The sequence below is a fragment of the Choloepus didactylus genome, chromosome 4 (assembly GCF_015220235.1).
Source record: "Choloepus didactylus isolate mChoDid1 chromosome 4, mChoDid1.pri, whole genome shotgun sequence".
Classification (NCBI taxonomy): Eukaryota; Metazoa; Chordata; class Mammalia; order Pilosa; family Megalonychidae; genus Choloepus; species Choloepus didactylus.
Window position 1 is genome coordinate 56,805,102 of NC_051310.1, and position 25,918 is coordinate 56,831,019.

At 37.2% G+C, this 25,918-nt stretch overlaps 1 protein-coding gene across 12 annotated transcripts in view; it reads right to left on the bottom strand.

The window, feature by feature from the left end:
- KTN1 (kinectin 1) overlaps window positions 1–21,823 on the bottom strand; it is a 152,161-nt gene extending 130,338 nt beyond the window's left edge. For 6 of the 12 annotated variants that reach the window (XM_037832656.1, XM_037832650.1, XM_037832654.1 and 3 more), the window contains exon 1: window positions 21,660–21,821. The gene's annotated coding sequence lies outside the window, so the exon portion shown is untranslated. Of the gene's footprint in view, window positions 1–21,338; window positions 21,571–21,659 lie in introns of those variants that run through there. The other 6 variants (XM_037832646.1, XM_037832652.1, XM_037832651.1 and 3 more) reach the window with 3 other exon arrangements.
- Between the last annotated feature and the right edge of the window lie 4,095 nt (window positions 21,824–25,918).

Genomic DNA, 25,918 nt, shown 5'->3' on the forward strand with positions numbered 1-25,918 from the left:
ACTCTCTGCTTCTCAAGGCTGCAGAAGACAGTTGAAGGGCTGCATTTGCTGGGAAGGCCAAGAAAGCTCAGCTTTGGGGAGTCATCAAAGAAGCTCTTGGCACCCTTCCTGATTCCCTCTTCAGATTACTGTAGAGCCAGTTTGAGCCCCCTTGTGGGAACCTAGCCCTGTTCTAGCAGGGAAAGACTGATTTGGGAAGTCCTCTCCAGCATACCCCACCCCCAGAATTTGCCCTACAGGTAAAAGCAGCTTGAGACAACAAAAGGAGTGTGAGAAATTATAGAGGCAGAGTCTGACTGAGGATTGCCCACTTCAAACATCCGAGAGGGAAATCTGTCTCCTGAGAAACAGAAGGGACAACCAAACTCCTGTAAACAGAGGAACTTCACAACAATAAGCAAAACCCAGGACAAGATAAGTGACTAGACACACAGGGAAAACCTTGCACACTGCACTCACCTTGGGCACACTTTCCTAATAGGAGGACTGAAACTCAAGAAAATCTCCTATCATGTCACCAGCTGGTTACAAAATCAAGAAACAGACACTTCAGGGAGTAAATCACAGAGTTAACATTTTAAAATTTTAAAACGTACACTGTGCAACAAAAGAATACAGGACAAAGAAACAAGAAATGATGGCCCATTCACTGGAAGAGGATAAAAATCCAGAAAACACCAACCAAAATGATGAGAATGTGGACATACCAAATAAAGCTGTTTAAAAAAATGACTTAAAAATGCTCAAGGAAATGAAAGAAAATATAAAGAACTAAAGAATATTAGGAAAACAATAAACGAACAATATAAGATTCTTAGTAAAGAGACAGAAATTTTAAGAAGGAACCAAACACAACTACTGGAGTTGAAGACCAAAATAACTGAAATGAAAAATGCCCTGGAAGAATGAGCAGACTGAAGCTGGTAGAAGGAGGAATCAGTGAACTCGAAGACAAGACACTTGAAATGAGTCAGGCGGAGGAGCAGAAAGAAAAACATATTAAAAGTGAAAAGAGCCTAAGACACATCTGGGATACCATCAGCACATCACTATATGCATTATGGGAGTCCCAGAAGGAAAAGAGAGGAGCAGAAGGAATATTCAAAGAAATAATGACAAAGAATTTCCCAAACTTAGCAAAAGATGTGAATATGCACATGCAAAAAACCCAGAGAACACTTAAACAGGATAAATATGAAAACAAAAAAACACACCCCTTCAAAAATTGATCACATTATCGAATTCAAAGGACAAGGAGACAGTTCTGAAAGCTGCAAAAGAAAAGCACTGAGTTACGTATAAGGGACTTTCAATTAGATTGATTGTCGATTTCTCATCAGAAACCAAAGAACCAAGAATGCTGTGGGTTGAAAAACTACAACAAGGCTCCCAGAGCTAATAAACAAATTCAGCAAAGTGGCAGGGTACAAGATCAATGTACAAAAATCAACAGACCTCTATATAATAGTAATGAACAATCTGAAGAAGAAAATTCCATTTACAATAGCAGCTAAAAGAATCAAATACCTAGGAATAAATCTAACAAAGGATATAAAAGACCTGTATACAGAAAACTACAAGACATAGATAAAAGAAATCAAACATGGCCTAAATAAATGCAAGGACATTCCATGCTCATGGATTTAAAGACCATATATTGTCAAGACGTCACTTCTATCCAAAGCATGTTACACAATGAACACAATCTCAATCAATATTCCAACAGCCTTCTTTGAAGAAATGGAAAGGCCAATCATCAAATTTACAAAGAAGGGTAAGGGGCCCTGAATAGCCAAAGTCATCCTGAAAGAAGAACAGAGTGGTAGGATTCACACTTCCCAATCTTAAAACTTATTACAATGGACACAAGGACAGACATATAGACCAGTGGAATCTGAGAGCTCAGAAATCTACCTTCACCTTTATGGCTAAAATCTAACAGTCAATTCCTACTTTTCATTTTTTAAATTTACCAACACCATATAACCTTGATCAATTTCTCCTACTTGATACACTTGATTCAGTTAGCATTCAGGACAGCATACTCCTAATTTTCTTTCAGCTGTTACCCTTCTTTCTACTGCTTCATTGCAAGTTACTCCTTATTTTCCTGGCTAATTACAAGATCCTGAAGATTTCTCCTGTGTTTTCTTTAAGAGCATTGTTTTAGCTTTTATATCAAGATTGTTGATCCATTTTGAGATAATTTTTGCATATGGTTTGAGATATGGGTCCAATTTTTTTCTTTTGCATATGGATATCCAGTTTTTCCAGTACCATTTGTTGAAGAGATTTTTTTCCTCACTGATGTTAGATTTAGCAACAGAAAGGTTATTGGTGACTGGGACCAAAGTAGTAGAATGTGCTAATCAAAGACTAATTGAAATGAATTCAAGAGTGAGAACTCCAGCAGGTCTGTACAACTCTTGAGTTTTCCTGTAAAAGGATACAGAGAAATGGAACGGGAACTGGAGGGGAAGATGAGGTTGAGAGTTTAGTTTTTAAAAAATGGGAGAAATTATAGCATGTTTATATGTTGACATATAATGACCCAGTAGATGATGATGCAGGAATTAAGTGCAATGTTTTCAAAAGCAAGAGGTGAGAGAATTTTGCGCACAAGTACAAAGGCTGGCCTTATATGGAATCATAGCCCGTTCATCTTTAGAAACATGAGGAAGAACAGGAACAGGTTAGTAGTTCAATATGGTGTAAAAGTTTGAAAAATTTCTTGTTAATGCTACTGCTTTCTTAATGAAATGGGAAGTAAAGTCATTCGCTGAGACGGTGAATAAAGGGGTGTTAGAGATACCATAAAACACATTATAATTACTACATTGTGGAGCTTTTTCATTCTTTATAAACTATTCATTTTGGTTCTCCACCTTAATTTAAAAATTTGAAAAAGAACAGACAATAATGAAACTCAAAATCTAAAACAGACCCAAACAGATATAAAAATTTAATATGCTGTAGTTATTTCAAATCAGTAGAATAAAGCCTGGATCATTTAAATACAGAAAATCCAGAGGGAGTAAAGTCTTTAAACATAAAAAAAATTATGAAGTTCTTGAGCAAAGGAAAACAGACTCATGTTACACCTCTTTGTATGTTAAAGAGTTTACAAGTGTATTGCATCTGCAATAATTTTAAAAAACAAAATTGATTCTACAAATCAACTAAAAAAGAGACAATCTAACGAGAAAAACAAAGCATTAACTGTCATGAAACTGCCATAAAAATAAAAAAACTCATTTAAGTTTCCATTCTCCTAATCAATCACTATACCAAAAGTATGAAGGCCCCCGAGTCCACAATACAATTATAAAATTACCTCTAAAATAAGAGAAAAGAGGTTTGAGGTGACCAAAATAGTAGTTAACCTAGTAATTCAATCAAACTCTGAGCTCTCAGACATGGAGATTCCATTTTCAGCTTTTCTAAAATTAACTTTACAGACTACACTGAAATCTCAAAGCTGTGGTGCAATTTCTCCTTTTGAACTGCAACACATAGTTATTTCTATGACTCACATCTTATTAAACACGGTCCGTAAGTTATTTCAGCAATACCCATCCTAAAGTACTGCTTCCCCAATCTGAAATGAATCCAACTAATGCCAGAGATGAGTAATGAAATTTAATTTCTCCATTAGGTACCATGTCACAACACATGAAACTTCTATTTTATATTTTAATCAAACTAATTTTTTTCCCTTTAACACAGAAGAGATAAATTAGTTTTAACAGCTTCTCCAAGAAGCTGAAAAGGATATGTGCAGCTGGTAGCTTCTGAAAGTTACACCAAATATTTCGTTACCCACCAATCCCGTTTTTTCCAGAAAAGATAGTGCTCATTTAAAAACACCTCCATAAGAGATAATCTGGGTATCTGGGTAAAGCCTATTCTGTGAAGAAACTGAATCTACGATAATTTAATTAGACAAATGGAGGGCTTTAGTACCAAAGAAAATGTTTTCAAATGTTCAATATTTCAAATCAGTAAATATTTTCAGTCTCCAAAGACAAAAGAGCATAAATTATAAAAATTGTTCAAAAATTAACCTCAGGACATGAAAATCACACCAATAATGTAATTTTCAAACAGCTAATATGCAGAAGCTTGTCTCTGCCTAAAATCTACAATCTTGACCTGCATATTACTTTCCAAAAGAGTCTTCAAATCCAACCAAGGATTGGAACCAGCTGAATAATCATTCACCTTATGCTTGAAACCAGGAATGAGCACCTCTCATAAGTCCCTTTTATCTCTTTAGAAACATGTTAGAAAGTTCTTCCTAATTTTCATCCAAAATCCATCTCCCTAAAGTTTCTCCCTGTTAGTCCTATTTCTGTCCTTTCTTAGCTCATCAAACATGTCTAATCCAACTGCCAGAAGGCAGTGCTCATAACTGATGCCTGTTCTCAATTAAATTTAACAACAAACATAAAACCTACTTCAAAATCTGTCATTCATAAAAATCTGACATCCCTTAGGGAACTTTTGGTTAGGGTGTTAATGTTAAACCCAATGGGCTGATATAATAGCTCTTTGCACTACCTTAGATCATCCAATGTTGAAAGAACTTAAAAGAAAAAAAAACTACTACATTTATTCTTGCTTATCCCCTGAAAAGATGTAATACCTAAAAACACCATTTCACAAACTAAGCAAAATAAGAATGCAAGTCAAATCATTGTTCAGACCCTGAGGGACCTACAAAAACAAAACATGAAACAAAACTTTTTAAAACTTGCCAAGAGCAGCCAAATAAAAGGAAGAGACACCATGTGAATATATGAAAATTTCAGTATATAATCAAAGTGTCATTTCAAATCAATGAATTAAAAAAAGAGTTAAGAAGTAGTACTGCCACAAATGATACCCATCTAGGGGAAAAAATTAAGTCCCTACACCTCAATTATATACAGACCAAAACTTTAAAGGCTAAAAAACCATAAAACAATTAGAAAAGAAAAAGACAAGAATGCATTTTTTTTTCCAATTTAAAAATAATCTTGTTTTACAGCTTGGCTTTCCTTTGTCACACATAAAACCCAAAAGCCATGAAGGAAAAGGCTGCTAAATCTGATTAGAAAATGTTATGAAGATTTTTTATGCCAAAAATAAGTGTGTAAACTCAAAAGACACAAAAAACTAAAAATATATTTTAAAAACATTATACAATTTTGCCTTAACTTACAAACATCACTTAAAAATTGAGAAAAGATGAACCTAAGAAAAAAGTGGTTAAATTACATGATCCCAAAGAAAAAAAGATATATTTATATTTTTTAAAAAATGCAACCTCAGTCACCCTAAAGAAATGCAAGTTAAAACAATGTTATTTCTTTTCACTTAGGTTGGCAAAGATTTAAAGGCATGGACCTGGAAGTGAGAAAAACAGTAACCTATAGTGTTAGTTTGAGTATAACTAGCACAACCTCATCAGAGAAATTTAGCAAAATCCTAAAGTTTAAAAATAGTGTAATCCTTTGAAAGCAGTAATTCCTTTTCTGGGAGTTTAAGCTCCAGAAATAATACAAAACTATATATATTCAAGGGTGTTCAAATACAAAACTACAAACTCAGGAGTGTTCACTGTCAGCAATGTCATTTTATAAAACTAGAAAAGAATCATATACCCAACATTAGGGAAATGGCTAAAGAAGTTTGCAGTAGAGCTTTACATGTAACACTGGAAGACATTCAAAATATATTTTAAGTAAACCAAAACATATATAAAAAGCAAACTGCAGAAGAATGTATTGAGAAAATCCCACCTTTTTATGAAGGGGTCTTGCTTAGAAACTCCTGGAAGAACACATCCAAAACCATTAACTTTGAGGTGATTTCTGAGTCCTTTTCCTGGTAACTCCTCACCTTATATCCTTCAAAATGTTTACGTTTAAGAAAGATTTTTTTAATTATAAATTAGAACATGATTTTAGAAACTAATTTAGAGAATTCATTTCTAGCAATACGAGCTAAAACTTCCTATTAAAAAATAATAAAAAATTGTTTTGTTCTAAAACAGGAGAGTTTTCTGAAATTAAGGGAAATACCATGGGGGAAGGAGGATCAAATAGGAATAGAAAGCATTAATGCCCAATTAGGGCTAAGGCATGAGACTCTGAGCTGCAAGCTAAGGAAGTGGAAATAAATAGGTACAAAAACAAAACAAAACAAAAAACAACAAAAAGAAAAGGGGTTCACAGCCCAGCAAAGATAGACTAAGAGAAAAAAAAAAAAATTTGCCACACTGACACAAGGAGATAAAAAACTTCTCTGCCTTTCCTACCACCCAAAAGCTAGATAAAGAACCTCCAACTAAGATTTTACAACCATGGTTCTGAGATTTGCATCTATAGTATCTGTCAATACAGAATACCCAGCTCAATCCTCCCATCTCCCCACCCCTGCAAAAACAACTATTAACATAAAAATGGACCCAGGGCAATGAAAAAGCCCTGGGGCTCGTAAGAAGGAAACAAATCTCTCTGAAAAAAGTTCTTTCCACCCAGTCTAGTCTGCACAGTACAGTATTTGCACATACACTACTGAAGGTGTTACCACAAAAAAAAATTAATAAATAAAAAGAACAAGATCATACTTCCCATTCTTAAAACTTGTTACAAAGCCACAGTAATCAAAACAGCATGTCAATGGCACAAGGGCAATCATATAGACCCAACAGAATTGAACTGAGAGCCCAGAAATCAACCCTCATCTTTACAGCCAACTGATTTTTGATAAGAGTGCCAAATCCACTCAATGGGGAAAGAATAGTCTCTTCAACAAATGGTGCTGAGAAAACTGGATGTCCTTATGCTAAAAAATGAATGTGGACCCCTACCTCACACCATATACAAAACTTAACTCAAAATGGATCAAAGACCTAAATATAAGAATCAAAGCTATAAAACTCCTAGAAGACAAATGTACGGAAGCATATTCAGGACCCTGTGTTAGGCAATGGTTTCTTAGGCTTTACACCCAAAGCACACACAACAAATGGAAACTAGATAAATGGGACCTCATCAAAATTAAAATCTTTTGTGCAAAGGACTTTACCATAAAAGTAAAATGACAAACTACACAATGGGGGAAATATTTGGAAACCACATATCTGATAAAGGTTTTAATATCCAGAATATATAAAGAAATCCTGCAACACAACAACAAAAAGATATACAACCCAATTTAAAAATGGGCAAAAAACTTGAACAGACACTTCTCCAAACAAGATATACTAATGAACAAAAAGCACCTGTAAAGATGCTCAACATCACTAGCCATTAGGGAAACACAAATAAAAACCACTACGAGATACCATTTCACACCCACTGGAATGGCTGCTATTAAGACAAACAAACAAAACGACAAGTGTTGGAGAAGATGTGGAGAAACAGGAACACTCATTCATTGCTGGTGGCAATGTAAAATGATGCAGGTGCTATGGAAAAGTCTGGCAATTCCTCAGAAAGTATCCATTTACCATGTTACCCAGCAATCCCACTTCTAAGAATATATTCTAAAGAACTGAAAACAGGGACTCAAACAGGTATTTTCATATCAATGTCCATAGCAGCATTATTCACAATTGCCAAAAGATGGAAGCAACCCAAGCGTCCATCAACCAATGACTAGATCTAGACGAACAAAATGTGTTACATACACACAATGGAATATAATTCAGCTGTAAAAAGGAATGAAGGTGATACATGCAAAAACATGGATGAACCCTGAAGACATCATGTAGAGTAAAATAAGCCAGACACAGAAGGACAAATATTGTATGATCTCCAAGACATGAAATAATTAGAATAAGTAAACTCATCGAGTTAGCATCTAGAATATAGGTTACCAGAGGAAGGGGTAGAGGTTGAGTATAGGGAATTAATGCTTAAATTGTTAAATTCTGTTTGGGATGATGGGAAAGTCTGGAAACGGATAAGTGGTGACAGTAGCACAACAGTGTGAACGTAATTAACAGCACTGAGCTATACATTTGAATGTGTTTCAAGGGAAAATTTTAGGTTCTATATATGTTACTAGAATAAAAATTTTAAAAGAAAAAATCCATAGGACAATACAACACAAATGGTGAACCCTAAGGTAAACTATGGATTATAGTTAATAATACAATTATAAAAGTGTGCTATCAATTTTAATTAATATATCACACTAATGCAAGGTGTTAATAAGAGAGTAGTATGGGGAACCTTGTATTTTATACATGATTTTTCTGTAAACCTACAACTTCTCTAATAAAAAAAAAATTTAATATGTAAAGCACTTAGTATATAATTTAGGACTATAGGGTTTTTAATTCCCCTAGCTTGAAACTACATATGCTTTCAATGTTGCTAAAAACCTCAGTTCTCAATGATATCAATATAATGTACTCATTGGATTTAGCCTACATATACACATTATACAATATCAGATTAACAATATACACATTACCACCAAAATCATGATCGACTAAAAATCAAGTTGTTTTTTTCTCTTTTGCCCTCACCCCCCTTCCCCAACCCCTCCTCCATGAATACCGCTAGGGATATACAGTCAAATTACTATATTTTAAAATCACTTGGCATTGTTTAATTCCGGTGTCCACCAAATGAATACATGTTTAAAGTTCACTTGTTTCATTTTACTTTTGGTTTTTAGGGATTTCTTTATTTTTGCTTTATAATAATATAAAATACTTACATAGCTCCAAGGTCAAATCTAAGGAAAGTGAAAAAAGTGCAGCTTTTACCTCTGCACTCTCTACCATATGCCTCCATGCCCATAAGTAACCACTGTTTTAAAATTTTATTCACTATCCTTCCACTTTTAGTAGAGAAGTCGTAGGTTTACAGAAAAATCATGTAGAAAATACAGTTTCCATATCCGCACACACACATACATGCATATACACACAGTTTTCACTATTATTAGCCTTTTGCATTAGTGTGGTACCTTTATTAAAATTGTCAGTATCCTTCTACTTTTAAAATGAGCAATATACACATTTTCATCTCCCCTCAGATATATGATGGTATATTATAAATACTTTTCTCTACCATTTTTTTTTAATGTTTCCAGAACAGACTTAGTTTGTGACTAGAGGCCCAGTACACCAAGTAGAAGGAGCTAAAATAAAAATTTAAAGGAAAAAAAAAAAGAAAAAGAAAAATCAGTAGATGGGGGGAGGGTAAGCACTGAGGGGAAAAAAAGTAAAAATCTACCACTCAAAATGAGCCCAACAAATGAGTAATCCAAAACATAGGGAGAAATATAATAATGAGAAAAGAGCAAATCATTGAGAAAAACATAATTCACACCAGGTAATAGTTTTATGAAATAGTGGGACAAATATTTTAAAATTTGAACAGGTTGGAGATGTCAGAGAGATAAGGAAGTCTTTGGTGTTGTTTCTAAGTAGAAAAAACATTATGAAACAAAAACAGGGAAAATTGAAACATGAAAAAACAAATCTAAGAAATGAAAAATGTAGATACTGGCATATAGACTCAATAGATGTAATAAACTCTAGTTGGACAAAGTAGAAGAATTAGTAAATTGCCAGATGGTACTAAATTTATCTCGTATGAGGCATACGAAAATAAAGAGAAAAAAATGAAGAGGTCAAGAGAAACAGGAAAAATAAAGAGAATCCAACATAGGTCTATCAAAAGAAGAATGAAAATAACAGAAGCAATATTTAAAGAATAGAAATTTTCCAAAATTGAAGAATATGACTCCTTAGATTACAAATAAATACACTCTTGAGTACCAGGGGGATTATACAGAAGTTTGTCCACACCTACAGAGCACTATGGTGAAACCACACAATAATAAGCACAGAGCTGTTACTTTGAAGAAAACCTTAACCAGACTGCTTCACAATATATGTCCACAACAATTTAAGAAAGCCACATGTAAACACTGACATTACTTGGAAATGTTTACAAATCTCTTACAATGCCATATGGAGAAAGAGGGGGAGTACAGCATATAGAGACTTCAAAGCTTACTGAATAACTGTATCCTTAAATTTTTTTAGGCATTCTTACATAATTATTTTCTTATGGGCAGTACACAAAACTAACAACCTGAAGACTTATTTCATGGCATCTACTACATTCGAAAATTTAGCCCTTAAATTGAAATACTAAAGCAGTGGAAATTTGGAGAAAAGACAACAGTAACATAAAAAGAAACAAAAATCAATTCCAGGGAAAGAACTGTGAAAGACAAAATAAATCTTTCATAAAACAACATGCAAGAATATCTTTATAATACTGAGGTAGGGAAGGATTTCTTAAACAAGACACAAAGTACAAATTATAGAAAGAAGATACTGACAAATTCAATTACATTAAAATTGAAAACTTTTATTAATAAATACACCATAAGAAAGTGAAAAGCTGCAAAGTGGAGGAAAAAATTTGTGACATATAATCAGCAAAGTATTAGTAACCAAAAAAAAAGACAAACCACCCAAAAGAAAAATGAGCAGCCATTCCACAGCAAACAAAAATGGCCAGCAAACATTTGAAAATATGTTCTTTCTCAGTAATCAGAGAAATGCAAAACCTACCAGATATCAACTCATACCCAACAGACTGTCTGACTTTAGTTTTTGCCAATACCAATTATAGGCAAGATGTGGAGCCATCACAACACATACACACTGATGATGGCAATAAACTGGTACAATTTCATGGGAAAACAACTTGGCACTACCTAGCTAAACTGAAAAGGTACATCTTCAAACCAGCAATTTCATTCCCAGCTTGCTATATGCCCCAGAACAATTTATCCAAACTAAAGGTTTCAACTCTTTAGTGGAGAGCAAAAATAAACTTAGTGGGTCTTGACTAGCATTTTTAGCTTTTAATAAAACAGAATAGCATGATGTTGTTATGAATGTATAAATATGATAACGTACTGAGTGACGATGTAAAATGTATTTCTTACTGTGAGTGCTGACAAAAACAAGCTTGAAAAACACTATCCTAGAGAAACTTACACAGGAGTACCGACAGACAGACCTATGCAAGGTATTCATAGCAGCACTGTTTACGGCAGCCAAAAAAAAAAAAGGAAACAACCCAAATGTCCAAAGGAAAAGAGATAAATTGTAAGATATTCATACAACATGAAAGACCATCAGAACCATAAAACAGAAAAAATGGAGCTGCAAATAAACTCATATGGAAGAATCTCATTTACAGAGTTCAAAACAAAGTAATAAAATACTGTTTAGGGATACACAAAGATGTGGCAAAATTAAAAGAAAAGGTAACAAAGATAGTGGCTACTTCTAAGGGGGAAGGCACACATAAAGGAATAAGTTAGAATCATGTTCTGTTGACTGGGGTATCAGGTACAGGGTTGTTTTTTGTTATCGTATTGTCTCTGTATCTTATACATATATTATACATATAGGTACTTAATTAAAAATTTTTAAAATAAAGCTGAGTGCAAGGGACATACTCCATACACAGATATTCATTTTATATTTCATCTTTAAACTGTATGTATGCATTCTATATGCTCTTGTAACTCAATCACTTAACAAATAGCTGTTTTAACTTTCAACAAGAACATAAAAAGACAATTAAGCAGGAACCAGTAAATGTAAACAGAGGAGCAAACAGGCAAAAACTTCCCTGCTTCTTAATGTTATACAATAATGACAGTGCTGAATACCTCTAGAAAGTCATACTTCAGAACAAATTTTCACCAAAAATAAAAAGTTATTTTAAAATTAAAAAAAAAATTGTAAATTTTTTTTACAAAAATACTGGGGATTTTCTTGATATAGCACAAAGTTGCCTTAAGCAATCAGATGGACAAAGTAACCAAGAATAACTAAAGCATCTCTTTACTAAAAGTTGTGTTATTTTAAATGCTGGTGGGACTGTTTACTTAAATGAAAGACAGACAAAACTGAAAGGATATGAAAAATAATTACTCACCTATTATGCCAGGCAAATAAATAATGCTAGAAGAGTAGATAAGAATACAGACTTGCTCATTTTACAACCAATTTATTTATATTTATTAAATTTTTTTCTTACTACCCTCCCTACCCTCATCTGACAAGGTAATTGCAAGGGCTATATTTTACAGATAATTCCAAGGCTAACCTTAAGTGTATATTCTACTTGAAAAGTGCTCCAAAAAATTCAAACTCAGAAATACTTCCTTCAAGTTAAACTAAATGTAATTTTTTAACCAAAAGGGGGTGGGAGGTGGAGGGCAAAGTAAGCCACTTTTTTTCCAAACATCTAATTTAAACTTAAAAATACTATAGTCAACATCTAGGATCTAGGACAAACTGGAAATGATTTAAGAAATGATTCCCCACGCATCAGCAATGAAGTGCCATCCACAAAAGTTATACAACCTGGCACCTAAAACCATACCCAGAAATAAGAGCACTATAAGATATCAAAAGCTTGAGAAATTCACTTTACAGAAATCATGATGTTCAGCCAAACTCACACATCTAGGTAATTAAGAGTGTGTACAATAACTATAGAACAAATTTCAAATGAATATAGATGGACTTCCATGAAGATGGAGGATTAGGAGAGACAGAGAAAAATTCTCCTCCATGATAAACACCCGATAAAGGACAGAAAGTGTTCCAGAACAGCTGTTCCAGGGTTCCACCGGCTGGGCAGGGTTTTCTACACCACACAATGAGTGCATGGCTGGATAAACAGAGACTGCATTTAAGACTGGTGAGTGCCTGGCCCGGAACACCACCAAGGAACGGGAGGTTGGAGCCAGCTGACGAGCACGGAGGGGAGTAGCTTTCCACACCCCATGCACCCTCCTCAGCGCTTGGCTGGAGCAAAAGCCCTTCGCAGACCCATGGCCAAGAAACCCCGTGCCAGGGACTAATGGTTGGAGTGAGCGGACAAGCGAGGAGGGGGCCAGCTTTCCACACTCCGTGCAGCCATCTCAGCAGCTGGCTGGGGAAATAACCCTTCACAGCCCCACAGCCGAGAGGTCCCTTGCAGGAATTCAGGTTTCGGCAAACTTGTGACAACATCCACTCTTCCTCCAAGGAAGTCTGTGGTGTGCACAGCCTAGAGGTAAGGGTGCCACAAGAACGTGCTAGGAGCCCTCCCCCAATTCCAGGGACTCACAAGCGCATGGCAGACAGGGACTGTGGGACATCTGAGCTACTCAACCTGAAGCCCTGGGAATGGCCAGTACCATTGTGTCCTGAACCGACTCCCTGCCAAACTGTGCAAGGCACACCCCCCACCCACAGGGCTGGCAGTCCCCAATGCACACCGAAAATTGGTGCACTGATTGATTTCCACATGGTTTGGACCCCACTCAGTACACAAAGTTGGTGGAGAACTGGCTTGAGGGTAAGAGGTGGCTCAAGAGCTCCATCTCCTGGTAGAACAGGGAAAGTGCACCCCACAAAGTTATAGCTCTGCCAAATTATAAATAAATGTTCAAATAATCCTGAATATTCTTAAAGAACCCCATCAAGATAAGCAAATGCCAAGAGGCCAAAACAACAGAAAATTATAAAGTGTATTAAGAAACCAAAAGATATGGACAACCCAAACATCCAAATTAAAAAGCCAGAGGAGACACAGAACTTGAAGTAATTAATCAAAGATGTATACACAAACATCAACATCATTGCTAAGGATATAAAGGACATCAAGAAAACCCTAGAAGAGCATCAAGAAGAATCTGCAAGAGTAAATTTTAAAGCAGTAGATCTTATGTAAATAAAATATACTGTTGGTCAAATTAAAAATATTCTTGAGCCACGTAACAGCAGATTTGAAGAGGCAGAGTAAAGAATTACCGAACTCAAAGACATGACAATGTAATGCAAAAGCACAAAAGAATGAATGGCGAAAAAAATTGAAGAATTTGAAATGGATCTGAGGGAAATGATGGGCAACATGAAGTGCACAAATATAAGAATCACTGGTGTTCCAGAAGGTGAAGAGAAAAGGGCTAGGAAGAGCATTCAAAGAAATTGTTGGGAAAACTTCCCAACCGTTCTAAACTACATAAATATGCAAATCAAAGATGCCCAACAAACTCCTAATAGAATAAATCCAAATAAACCCACTCCAAGACATAATCTGATCAGATTATCAAATGCTGAAGAGAAGAAAGTTTTGAAAGCAGCAAGAGAGAAGCTATTCACCATATACAAGGGAAACACCATAAGACCAAGTACTGACTATTCAGCGGGCACCATGGAGGCAAAAAGGCAGTGGTATGACATATTTACAATTCTGAAAGAGAAAAATTGCCAGTCAAAAATTCTTTATCCAGCAAAGCTCTCCTTCAAAATTGAGGGAAAGCTTAAAATTTTCAACAAATGGGCTGAGAGAATCTGTTAACAAGAGATCTGCCCTACAAGAAATACTAAAGGGAGCTTTACTGGCTGAGGAAAAAAAAAGACAGGAGAGGGAGGCTTGGAGAAGAGCACAGAACAGAAGAGTATCAGTAAGGGTAACTTAAAAGAAATAAAGAGAGAGAGGGAAAAAATAGGTCTGACAACAAAAACCCAAAGGATAAGATGGCTGATTCAAGAACAGCCTTCAGAGTAATAACAGTGAATGTGAATGGATTAAACTCCCCAATTAAAAGATATAGATTGGCAGAATAGATTTTAAAATATGGACCATCAATATGCTGTTTACAAGGGACTCATCTTAGACCCAGAGACACAAAGAGATTGCAAGTGAAAGGATGGAAAAAAAATATTCCATGCCAGCTACAGCCAACAGAAAGCAGGGGTAGCAATACTAATTTCAAATAAAATAGACTTTAAATCCAAGGATGTCATAAGAGACAAAGGAGGACACTATATACTAATAAAAGGGACAAATTATCAAGAAGAATTAACAATCATAAGTATTTATGTGCACCCAATCAAGGTGCTCCAAAGTACATGAGACAAACATTGGCAAAACTGAAGGAAGCAATGGATGTTTCCACAATAATCCTGGGAGACTTTAATACACCACTCTCTCCAATAGAACAACCAGACAGAGGACCAATAAGGAAACTGAGAACCTAAACAATGTGATAAACAAATTAGACTTAACAGACATACATAGAGCATTATATCACAAATTACCAGGATATACATTCTTCTCTAGTGTTCATGGAACTTTCTCCAGGATAGATCTGTGTATGTCCTATATTTCATAAGAAGGAAAGAACTGAAACTGTGGCACTATAACCCATAACAATTTTTGAAATTACCTATATAAATGCTTGTTGAGCTGTACATCGAAAGTTAACACCTTTCTGTATGAATATTTTACAACAATGGAAATAGCGGAAGTTGTGGAACTGTGACCCATGACATTCTTTGAAATTTGTTCTCTACTTATTAAATCGTACTTCGAAAATTATCACTGTTAGGTATATATGTTAAAGTTTACAATAAAAAAATCCATTAAAAATATTAATCTGTGATAAGTTAAGAAGACATGACATGTACTTAAGTAATTACAGTAAATGTAGAAGAGTTGCCTTAGGTAACAGAAACAATTAAACAGGCTTCTTTGTTAAAAATATATATATATGACTTCCAAATAGGCAAATACAGTTCAGAAGCACATAAAGGAATTCAACCTGTGAGTGGATATGAAAGATTTAAGGGAACATATTAAATATTCAGCAACTTAGCATTCAGAACACTGGAGAGTTTTCAATGTACAGATTAGCTTATATAAATTTATTTCAAAGATAAACAGACTCTAAACACATGCCATCACTAAATTATGTATGTATAGAGCATTTACATTACTGATCAACAAGATTAACTGGTACTAAAAAGAAGCATTTTTGCTGAAATTTAGGTATTAAAGTTTCTGCTTTCCATTCCCCTCCCAAGATAAACCAGAGGACTGACTTTATTCTCAGTTTCGCTTTACATTGCATTTCAAATACCATTCAATTACCCACATGAATGGAGAAGGATGGAACAAATGACAAGTAAATTTGAAGATGCAATAAGACCCAATCATTTGTAAACAACAGGCAACTCATTCATTCATCAAATTGAGCACTATGCCTAAATACCAGGAACATAGCTCACAGTGGTGAAAAGGACACAAGTTCCCATCTCATAGTGCTTATATTCTTATAGGTGAGACAGATATCAAATATATATATACACACATACATACATATATATATTTTAAAGCATATATTATAATATTTTAGGAAACAGCTGATAACTGCTATGAAGAAAAATGAGGCTGGGACAAAGTTAGAGAAGATAAGCATATTAGATAGAGTGAGCAGGGATGGCCTTTCCTAGATAATCACTGAGCAATGTCTACAAGATCACAAAAAAGTAACTCATAATGCACATATTCAGGAACTGAGGCAGAAAAAAATTTCTTGGAAAATAAAAGGAACACAACCCATCCATTGCTTTTTATGTAACCAAAAAAAAATATATATACAGCATTTTGTTTTAAGTAGCTTTGAATCCTTTAACTTCTAAAAAGAAAAAATCTTTATTACCTTAATTTAACTAACACCTAACATTAGATAACTGTGTAGGGACAGTTTTCTTGTTTTGTTTTGTTTTGTTTTTCCAAAAAGCATGCTCACAAAACAGCCCAATGGGTAAGTATGGGCTCTGGAATCATGATGCCTCAATTCAAATTCAGTTCCTTCTCTCATTTGCTCTGGGTCTTTGGACAAATTAAATAACCTGTCTCCTAGTTTCCACCAAAGTATACCTATTTTATAAGACTGATGAAAGGAGTAAATATGATACTGTACATAAACTGTTATAGAGAGCCTGACAGCAAATAAGCACCTGTTAGCTATCATTTATGTAGCCTCTACTAAGATAATATAAGTAAGGTAAATGAGCCTCAGGCAGGTTAAGAACACACATGCAATAAAGATAGTTATTAACTAGCAGAACCAAATTCAAACTGGAGCTCTTCAAACTCCCTAGCATACATGCTTTTTCTACTATACCACACAACATTATATAATTTAAGAACTGAGAGATAAGGAACTTGCACAAAACCTTAGAGCTAATGAGATCTAAGACCTGTAGATCTGCTAACATTGACTTTCAGCTTATTACACCAGGCTAGACTGTTTCCTTGGTAACTCAAATGACTCATCTGTAAGAATAAATAATAATTGTCTCACATTTTCCAGTGAGAAAGTAGCATAACATCAGGTCTCTTGGTAGTCAATGTAATTACCAATAATCATATCAATTCTGTTAAGTAACAGTAGATGCTCCCCAGGATCAAAATAAAGAAATGTGAATAAATGACGTTCTCCTCCAGTAATAGTAGACAGCTAGGATCCTGTGACCCTTATGAAAGCTATACATTGTGGAAGCCATCTAAAGGACTTCACTGAATTAAGTGATGTTCTTGGTAAAACACATGGGCTAGTGTCTACAGAAAACTAAATGCATCTGTCTAGCAGTGTACTCTCCAGTATACCTGCTGATTTATATAAATCCATTAAATAGGAGAATAAACTCAAAGCATTGCTATCAAAATTAAGTTAATCCTTTAGAAGGCTTGATAAAGGACTGGAAATAATCTAGAAGTAATACTTCACCTGGAGATTGATTTTCAATGACTACATTTTCATTCCACTTTACATAAAACAATACTAAAAGTCTAAGAGAATGCTTTTAGGGTATGACTTATGGAAGAAAGACACCTACTCAAAGAGACTGGTCCAAATCAAAAGACAGGAAAATAATTATAAATTTAAATGCATTAAGTTAAAATAAAACATTTAAGGGGCACATATATTTTCAGTCCTTGCTTTCAGCAACTTTTTAAATTAACTAATCAACCAATGGACATAACTACATGGAACTGGTAAGACTCCAGTCACTCCTTCCACCAAAGGATTCTTAAAGGTTCCCTGCCACTTTATTCTGCTCTCTGTGCTTATAAGGAGAGGAAAGGAGCAAACTAAAACACAAGTCCAAAAATGAGGTATCCATCAAAGAAGGAACTGCAGGACAAAGATTTAATTAATTCATTCAATAAATCTTTACTGAGCATGTGCTATGTGCCACAACAGCCTAAACTCTTGAGATCCATCAACAAAACAGACAAAAAATCCTACCTTCATAGAGATTATATTACAGTGTGTGTTGGGGGTGGGGGTAGGGAGGGATAATAAACATAATAAACAACAAAATTATATAAGAGCAAAGATTTAAAGCATGGAGATATCTAAGGGAAAAGGGGTCCAAGTAGAGGCAACAGCCAGTGGAATGGCCCTAAGACAGCCAGTGGGGCTGGAAGAAATAAAGCAAGCAGAAGAGTAATAGCTAAAGTAAAGGAGGTAGAGGGCCGGAGGGGGGTATACCCAGACTGAATAAGGCCTTGTATGCCATAAGGACTTCAGCTTTTATTCTGCATGATATTGAAAGTCACTGCAGGGTTTTGAGAACTGAACATGATCTGGTGGTTGTGCTGAAAAGACTGTAGGGATATAGGGTAGAAGCAGGGAGACGAGTTAGGAGGCTAACTGCAGAAACTGAAGCAAAGGATCAGACTGGCTTGGACCAGACGGGTGAGCAGTGGAGATGGTAAGAAGCAATTGTTTACTAGACATATTTTCAAGACAAGATAGAGCCATGAATACCAACAGTGAAAGAGGTAAGTCAGGAATGACTCCAAAATTTCTGCCTGCATACTGAATGAAGCTGCTACCACATGAGATGGGTTAGGATGTACCTCAGGCAGGCTTAAAGAAGAATACAGAAGTTTAGTTTAAGTTGACTACTGCATATCCAAGCGGAAATGCCAAACGGGTTTTCTGGAGTGCAAGAGGGAAATCAGGGCTGGAGATATAAATATGGGAGTTATCAACATACATGTATTTAAAACCATGAGAGTAGATGAGAATGCCAGGGGAGTTATAAAAAGGAAGTGAACTTAGGCCTGAGAACTTCAAGAGTAGAGGACAAATTATAAAGAAAGAATGAGGAAAACATTGAGGAAAGAAACCCAAAAAGCAGAATGCCCTGGAAGGAGGGGAGTGTAACAATTTGTTACACTTAGTGTACAATTCACTTTGCTGAAAACTTTTAAAAAGGAGTTGAGCAGTTCTTACACATTTCATAGACTTTTTTACTTTTCTACTGGTTTCTTTACTAAAACTATTCTTAGTGCCAAAAGTATATTTTGCCTATTTTACCTTTTTAAAACAAAGCCTATTAAAAGTTTATACAATTAAAAAAAAAAAGCCTATTTATACTGCCACTTTTCTCAAAAGCTCAAAATGCATTTAAACACCAATTCAACAGCCCAGGACACAGTTATAAATTGTCATTACTTCTCTTCTCTAGACCCCAGATACAAACTCCTTAGTTCATGGCACTTAAGTACTTTCACCTGTTTAATTTTCACTTAAAGAAGAAACAGATAACAGAAAATTATCTAAACCAATGTTTTCTCCGAGATTCGCAAATAAATTGCACATTTAAGATCAGAACACCCAAAAGTCATGTTCACAAGAACTGAAGGAAGAAATGAAACTCAACTATTTATGCTTAAGAGTTATCTTCAATGTCATTTTTATAAAGAAACAGTTAGTCGCTTCTATCCTCTAAGGTTACTCTGGATATAAAAACAGTACACAGAGCAAGCAGTGCATATGATGTTATCCTCAACTATTTGTTCCTCTAAAGCATGGTCTTTTTGCATTTCCTTAATGCATATTAAGTCAGATTCCTATGAAATCCAAAACCTATCATTAAATTAATTTACAATTTTAAATTTTTACAAAGTACTGAGACCTTTTAGATTAAAACTTCCTTTGCTATAAAGAAAATATAATAACCAATTAAAAATACAGCTTCCATATAAAGGAAAATTCAAGATAAGAACTTACTAACAATAACAATCTTAACACAAGTCTTTCAGAAGCTAAGCCTCAAGAAAGCCTTCAAAAAGGGGCCATCTTAAGGCCTTAGAAAAGCATTATTGACTGATATTTAACGTAAGTTTGAAGTAATACATTTAAGAAAAATTTTCATTAGGCCTCGTTATATTTTAAGTTTCAGTATGAATCTTAGAAAAATAAAATGTACTTAAGTAGAATTTCACACTTGCTAAGCCTGTAACACTATGATAGCTGATACTACAAAATTACAAGGGGCACATCTAACTCAGCAATGTTACAGGGGGAAAAAATGAACTTTTTCTTAGAACCTTTAAACATTACGCCCACCTATTTGGTTTTCAATCTCTGAACTAAAGAAAGAAGCGGGGTTGGAGGGGGGCGGGGGGACACGGACACCACAACAATTTGAAACACTCTACTGCAAAGCATGTCTACCCAAAACACAGATCTACTCAAGAGTACTCCAGAGTTGTTACTGGAAAGATCACCCAGGCCATCAGCAACTACTTCAGCCAAACTGAAGACACTGATGGAATCTGCCTGCTAGATGAGGGAAAGAGAACAAGTTCAACCTTGTTTCTGAGCAAAAACAAACTTTATGTCAATTCCAAGGTGTTTATTTTGGTAGCTGTGTATGTCTAAATTTCTCAAGGCTTTGCACAAACTATTTCACAAAACCACAAATTCCAACAGTAAACTTCAATCGTAGCTTTTTAAAGCGCTGCTTATTCAAATAGCTACGAAGGAATCAATTTCTGGTATCTACAAATTTGGATTCCTCCTTCCTCTGAGAAGAAGGAATGGCCGAAATTAAAGGGCGGGTTTAACCAAATCAAGATGCAGCTGAACGAGGTTAGGCTTCCGATCCCAGCGTCTGTGGCTGCGTGTCTCTGGTGCACTCATGCTCCAAGACCAACGTGCGGAAATGCACATCGCACACTAGGTGTTTAATTACCGTACGACTTTTCGAGACTGCAATTTGGTTTTCTGCTGAAAGCCCCAACGCCAAAGATCTCATTGTTGAAAACTAAAGGAGAGGGGGAGGGAGGATCTCTAAGAAAGACACACCCCTCAGGGAAAGGAAGGGAGAACTTCGCCAATCTCCAGTACGGTCCACAGATTTTTCGAAACTCTCCCAACACGCTTTCCCAACCCCAACCGCCCTCCGCCCGGACCCGGAGACGCGCACAGGGCGGTGGGCGAGGGTGCCTGGGAAGAAGTCGAGTGCCGGAGAGCCGGTTCCCTGAGTATCCGGGGGGAGCGGCGAGAACTGAAATTCCAGCATGGCGTAAGCGTCGCCCAGCTCCCGCCCAGGAACGCCGCCGGAGACACGCTCCCTCCGTCCACGGGACAAGGCAGCGATAATCCGCCATCCCTCCCCCAGGCCCTTAGAACCGGCTAAAAATAGGCACCTCGGTCACCTCAGGGTCCTCTCTGCGCAGACCTCGCCCTCAGGAGACGTCCTCAGGGGGGTCCCCGGCCACACTGGAAGACGCCGCGGCAGAGCCAGGATCGGGCCCTGGGTGGCCCTACGAGGCCGGAGCCGCCCCGCGGAGCCCACCCGCTGCGGCGGCCGGACTGGGAAACGAGCCCGGCAGCAGCGGGGCGCCCGAGGCCTAACTGGCGGGCGGTGTCGCGCCCCGCGGCCGCACCCCGCGCCCTTCACGGCCCTCCCGCCCGCCGTCTGACCCCGCGGCTGACGTCTAGGCCCAGCGCGGCCTGCTGACCCTCACCCTGCGCAGCAGGCGCGACGAGACCCAATAAGGAGACGGAGAAGACGCGGCAGTCGCGTCCGGCACTGTAGCCCGGCACGCCGGCACCCGAGCGCCGCTGTCGCCGCCGCCACAGCCGCTCAGGTGCCGTCGCGCCGCCGGGCAGGAAACGGGCGGCTGCGGGGCGGGGCGGCCCCGGCACGTCCCGGCGTCTGGGCCGGCGGTGCCCGGAGACCGGCCCCTTAAAGTGACAGGCGCCCGCCCGCCCTGGTCCCCGCGCGCCCCTGCGCGTGCCGTGGTACTTCACAACACCCGAATCGCAGGGGATTCCGGGGGTTTCCTCTTGTGGTAACGTCCCAAGCTGGACTGAGGGAGGAATTTCGGAGGTTTGAGGCTCAGTTTTCTCCCCTTCAAGCGGCAGCCTTGCTTGCTCGCTCGCTCGCGCACGCGCGCGCCCGCGCGCGCTTTCTCACTGGAGCTAAGCACCACCTGGCCCCGCACTCTGGATGATTATTGTTTTACCTTAACTACTAAATTTCGCACTGCCCGTCCTGGCTTCCACCCCTGAAAGCACAGGAAAACCCTCTCTTCCTTCCCGTGTCTTCAGAGTTTTCTGTCTTTGAATTCTCCTTCCGGCAACCCTAGCTATAAACGCCAGAGAGAAGTGAGAAATAGACCCGAATAAATTGTGAGCAAATCTCAAGAAGCTGTTGTGTCTGCCAGCTGGTGGCCATTCAGTAAGCCAGAGTAAATAACGAAAAGCTGCAGCAGGAAAGAGAGATGGGCCGGAATCATTAATTTGCGCTTTACTGAAAGGATAGCAGGGAACCTTCCTGGTCCACCGGCAAATGAGATGTGTTGAACATCATTACTTACGGCTTATCAGTGTCTCACAAAGTGCCAGGCACTGCCCGGAGCATATGCAAAACCTTCCAAGCTCTCCTCAAAGGTTAGGAGAGATCAAAACGATTCGAACTCTTCTAGAGTAGGGTAGAGATACGTAAAGTTGGGACTCACCACCACCTCCTCCGATATCTGGGGGAAAAAAAAGGGAACCGGAGAAACCTTTAAGGAATGAAAAACAAAATAGTTTCTACTACGCTAACAGAGAATTTCCTTTATATAGGCTGGCTATTCTAATTATTTTTATCTTAGCTTTCTAGAGTACCTCTGAAGTATAAACAAAAATTGAACTGTATGTGGTAGCCTGAGATGTTGAGAATTCTGCCAGTCTTCAGCTACTATGTTCTCCAAAGATGCATTCTTTCTTATTTTAACTCCAGAAGTGTCCTTTTTTTCCTTTCTCAGTAGGATTACTCAGCCCCTCAGTGGCTCCAATGCCCTCAAAGCAATCTACCTTTAAACCTCTGGCTTCTTTCTAAGCTGTGCCAGAAGATCAAGCTTTGTTGAAGATTGAAGCCATTAATGTCTTAATACACAGGGCAAAAGGTATTATTTCTATAATGCAGCTTAAGTGTTCTTGATTTGATTGCAAACAACTACCTAATTTTCTCAGGTTAGTAATAAAGCAGGTTTTAGGTTAGAATAAAAATTTCTATCATTTTACTGACTGCAGTAAAACCATAATGTCATTTTAGATACAGTATTAAGTACACTTGTAAATAAGAAAAATCAAGTTGGGATAACTTGCTTCTGTGATCCATAATTTGAAATAGAGAAGCATAAAATAATCAATATTTCAGCTTTTCTGGGTGAGAAAACTTTGACTTTCTGAAAAGGGAAGTAAATGAATAGTTCATTCTTTACAAGATTTCTGTTTATTCACATCAAAATAAAAAAATTATTACTAGAAATGTGATGCATAGCAAGCCCTATTATGAATTTAGACCAAGCCTCTAAGTGAAGTATAATATGTTTATTACACTAATTATACTATAATTAGCACATATAACTATCCTAGCATATAATCAACCTTAGCTTACTACCTTCAAATGTCAGTGAAAACACTTAACTTGCAAAAAAAAAAAGGATCCGTGCGCACGCTATCTGAGGAACTGTTTTAGTTTCCTAGGCTGCTCAAGTAAACACCATGAAATGGGTTGGCTTAAACAATGGGAATTTATTAGCTTACAGTTTTGAGGCTAAAGATTAAAGTCCTCATCATCATCAAGGCAATGCTTACTAGCAGAAGACTGTGGCATTCTGGGGCTGGCTTCCAGCAATCCTTGGCTCTTCTGACACATGGAAAGACACAAGGCAGCATCTCCTCATCTCTCGCTTTTCTTTCAGGTTCCATTGATGTAGCCTCTTGCTTCCTGTGGCTTTCTCTCTCTGTCTGAATATCTCTCTGCTTATAATAGACTCCAGTAAGAGGATTAAGGCCCACCCTGATTGATGTAACCCACAACTTCTTAACTGAAGTAACCTCATCACAAGTCCTACTTACAATAGATTCACACCCACAGGAATGGGTTAAATTTAAGAACGTGATTTCTAGGGAACACACAGCTTCAAACCACCACAGGTACCTCTAATTTTAACAACTAAGAAATTAAATGTTATTAACAACTTTAAAGTATAACACTGTTATGTAAACATCAAGAGTACTGTTCATTATTTTCTAATTTAACAAGTGCAGTTTACTGGAGACTGCTTCCTGATTTTTAACTTAATATGTAACTTCTTTTCTTTATAAATTTTGGAAAAGTTTTAAACATACATAGTACACAGCTCTCCAGCAGATGAAGAGAAAGCTGACTGTTTAGTTTAGGAAAGACTTCCCAGAAGTGGTGAGTTATGTAGAGTTTGAGTAATACAGGAGTGACAGATTGTATCTCCTGACTCAGGGATGGCTGGGATGAAAGTATAATGAAAGCAATTAACAGAACTAGAAGTAAAGGAAGGATACCAGGTCTACCTTCTCCACCCAGATAATGGAATGGGGAAATGCATAGTAACTTTTCTGCAGAAGATCTGGAAGCAATCAGCTATTCTAGCAAAGACTCTGACATAAAACAGTGCTTAATAGATGTCTGCATTCTGCCCCTTTGACATGAAGTCTCTTCAAGCATGTGACATTCAAGTAAGTGCTTTCATGACATATTAAAGATAACTACAAATTATTTGCCATTCTTCCCATGAGGAGGCAGGATCTTTGTCCCCTCCACTTAAATCTGGGAAGGCTCTGTGACTGCTATGACCAATAGAATATGACAGAAATAATATAGTACCAATTTCTGGGCCCAAGCATTAAGAGACAGGCTGTTTCTATTTCCTGTCTCTTAGAACAGTTGATATTAGAGCCCTGAGCTACCATCTAAAAAGTCCAATTATCTTGCTGAAAAGACCACATGAGGAGGCCCTGGGACTATATGGAGAGGGAAAGTAACCCAGCTGGTCCCAGCCTTTCATCTGTCCCCACCAAGGTGTCAAATTTGTGAGTAGAGGCTTCTGAACCCCAGACCATTCACACCACCAGCTAAACACTACTAAATAATCCTAATTGGCATCACATAAAGCAGACGAGTCATCTAATCAAGCCTTGCCCCATAGAATTGTGAGCACGATATTACTGTCACTTTTTGGGTAGTTTGTCATACAGTAATAGATTAGTGGAACAGCTTTCTTCCACTTCTAAATAGCTACCAAACTTGTAATCACAGAACTTGGTTTTGCTCCCTGGCTCTGCCACTTTGTAGGTGTGTGACTTTGGACAAGTCACTCACACCTCCAACTATTAGTTTCCTCACTGATTAACTGAGGATAATAGTACTTACCTCTGAGGGTTAGTGTGATAATTAAATGAGAGAATGTATTTTAAGATGCTTTTAAACCATAAATTGGCATATACTGGAACTGTTATTATAGACTAACAACCTTATTACAGTTTCTTACTCAACATAAATAATTTTTAAATAAGGCATAATTTAGCTACTTCATTTCTGATTAATAAATGCCATATTACCTACTTTACATATCATGCACATAATTACTATTTCTGACAAAAAACCTTGTGAGATGTATTTGCCCATTTTACAGATGAGAAAGCAGGCTCAGAAAATCAAGTAACTTGCCTAACAGCAAATGGCTAGTAAGTGGCAGAGCTTGGGCTGAATCTCCAAAGTCTATTCTCTTAGCACTCAACTGGATTGCCCTCTATATGATAATAGCTAGTTTACAACCTTCTTGTAGGAGCAGAAAAAGGGAGAGCAGACATCTTTCACTTTCAGACCAAACCACTCTCAGCTCTACCAGATAGGTAGGAATTGTTCTTACTTTCTTAAAACTTCACATATAATACAACATCCTTCCTCAACAGT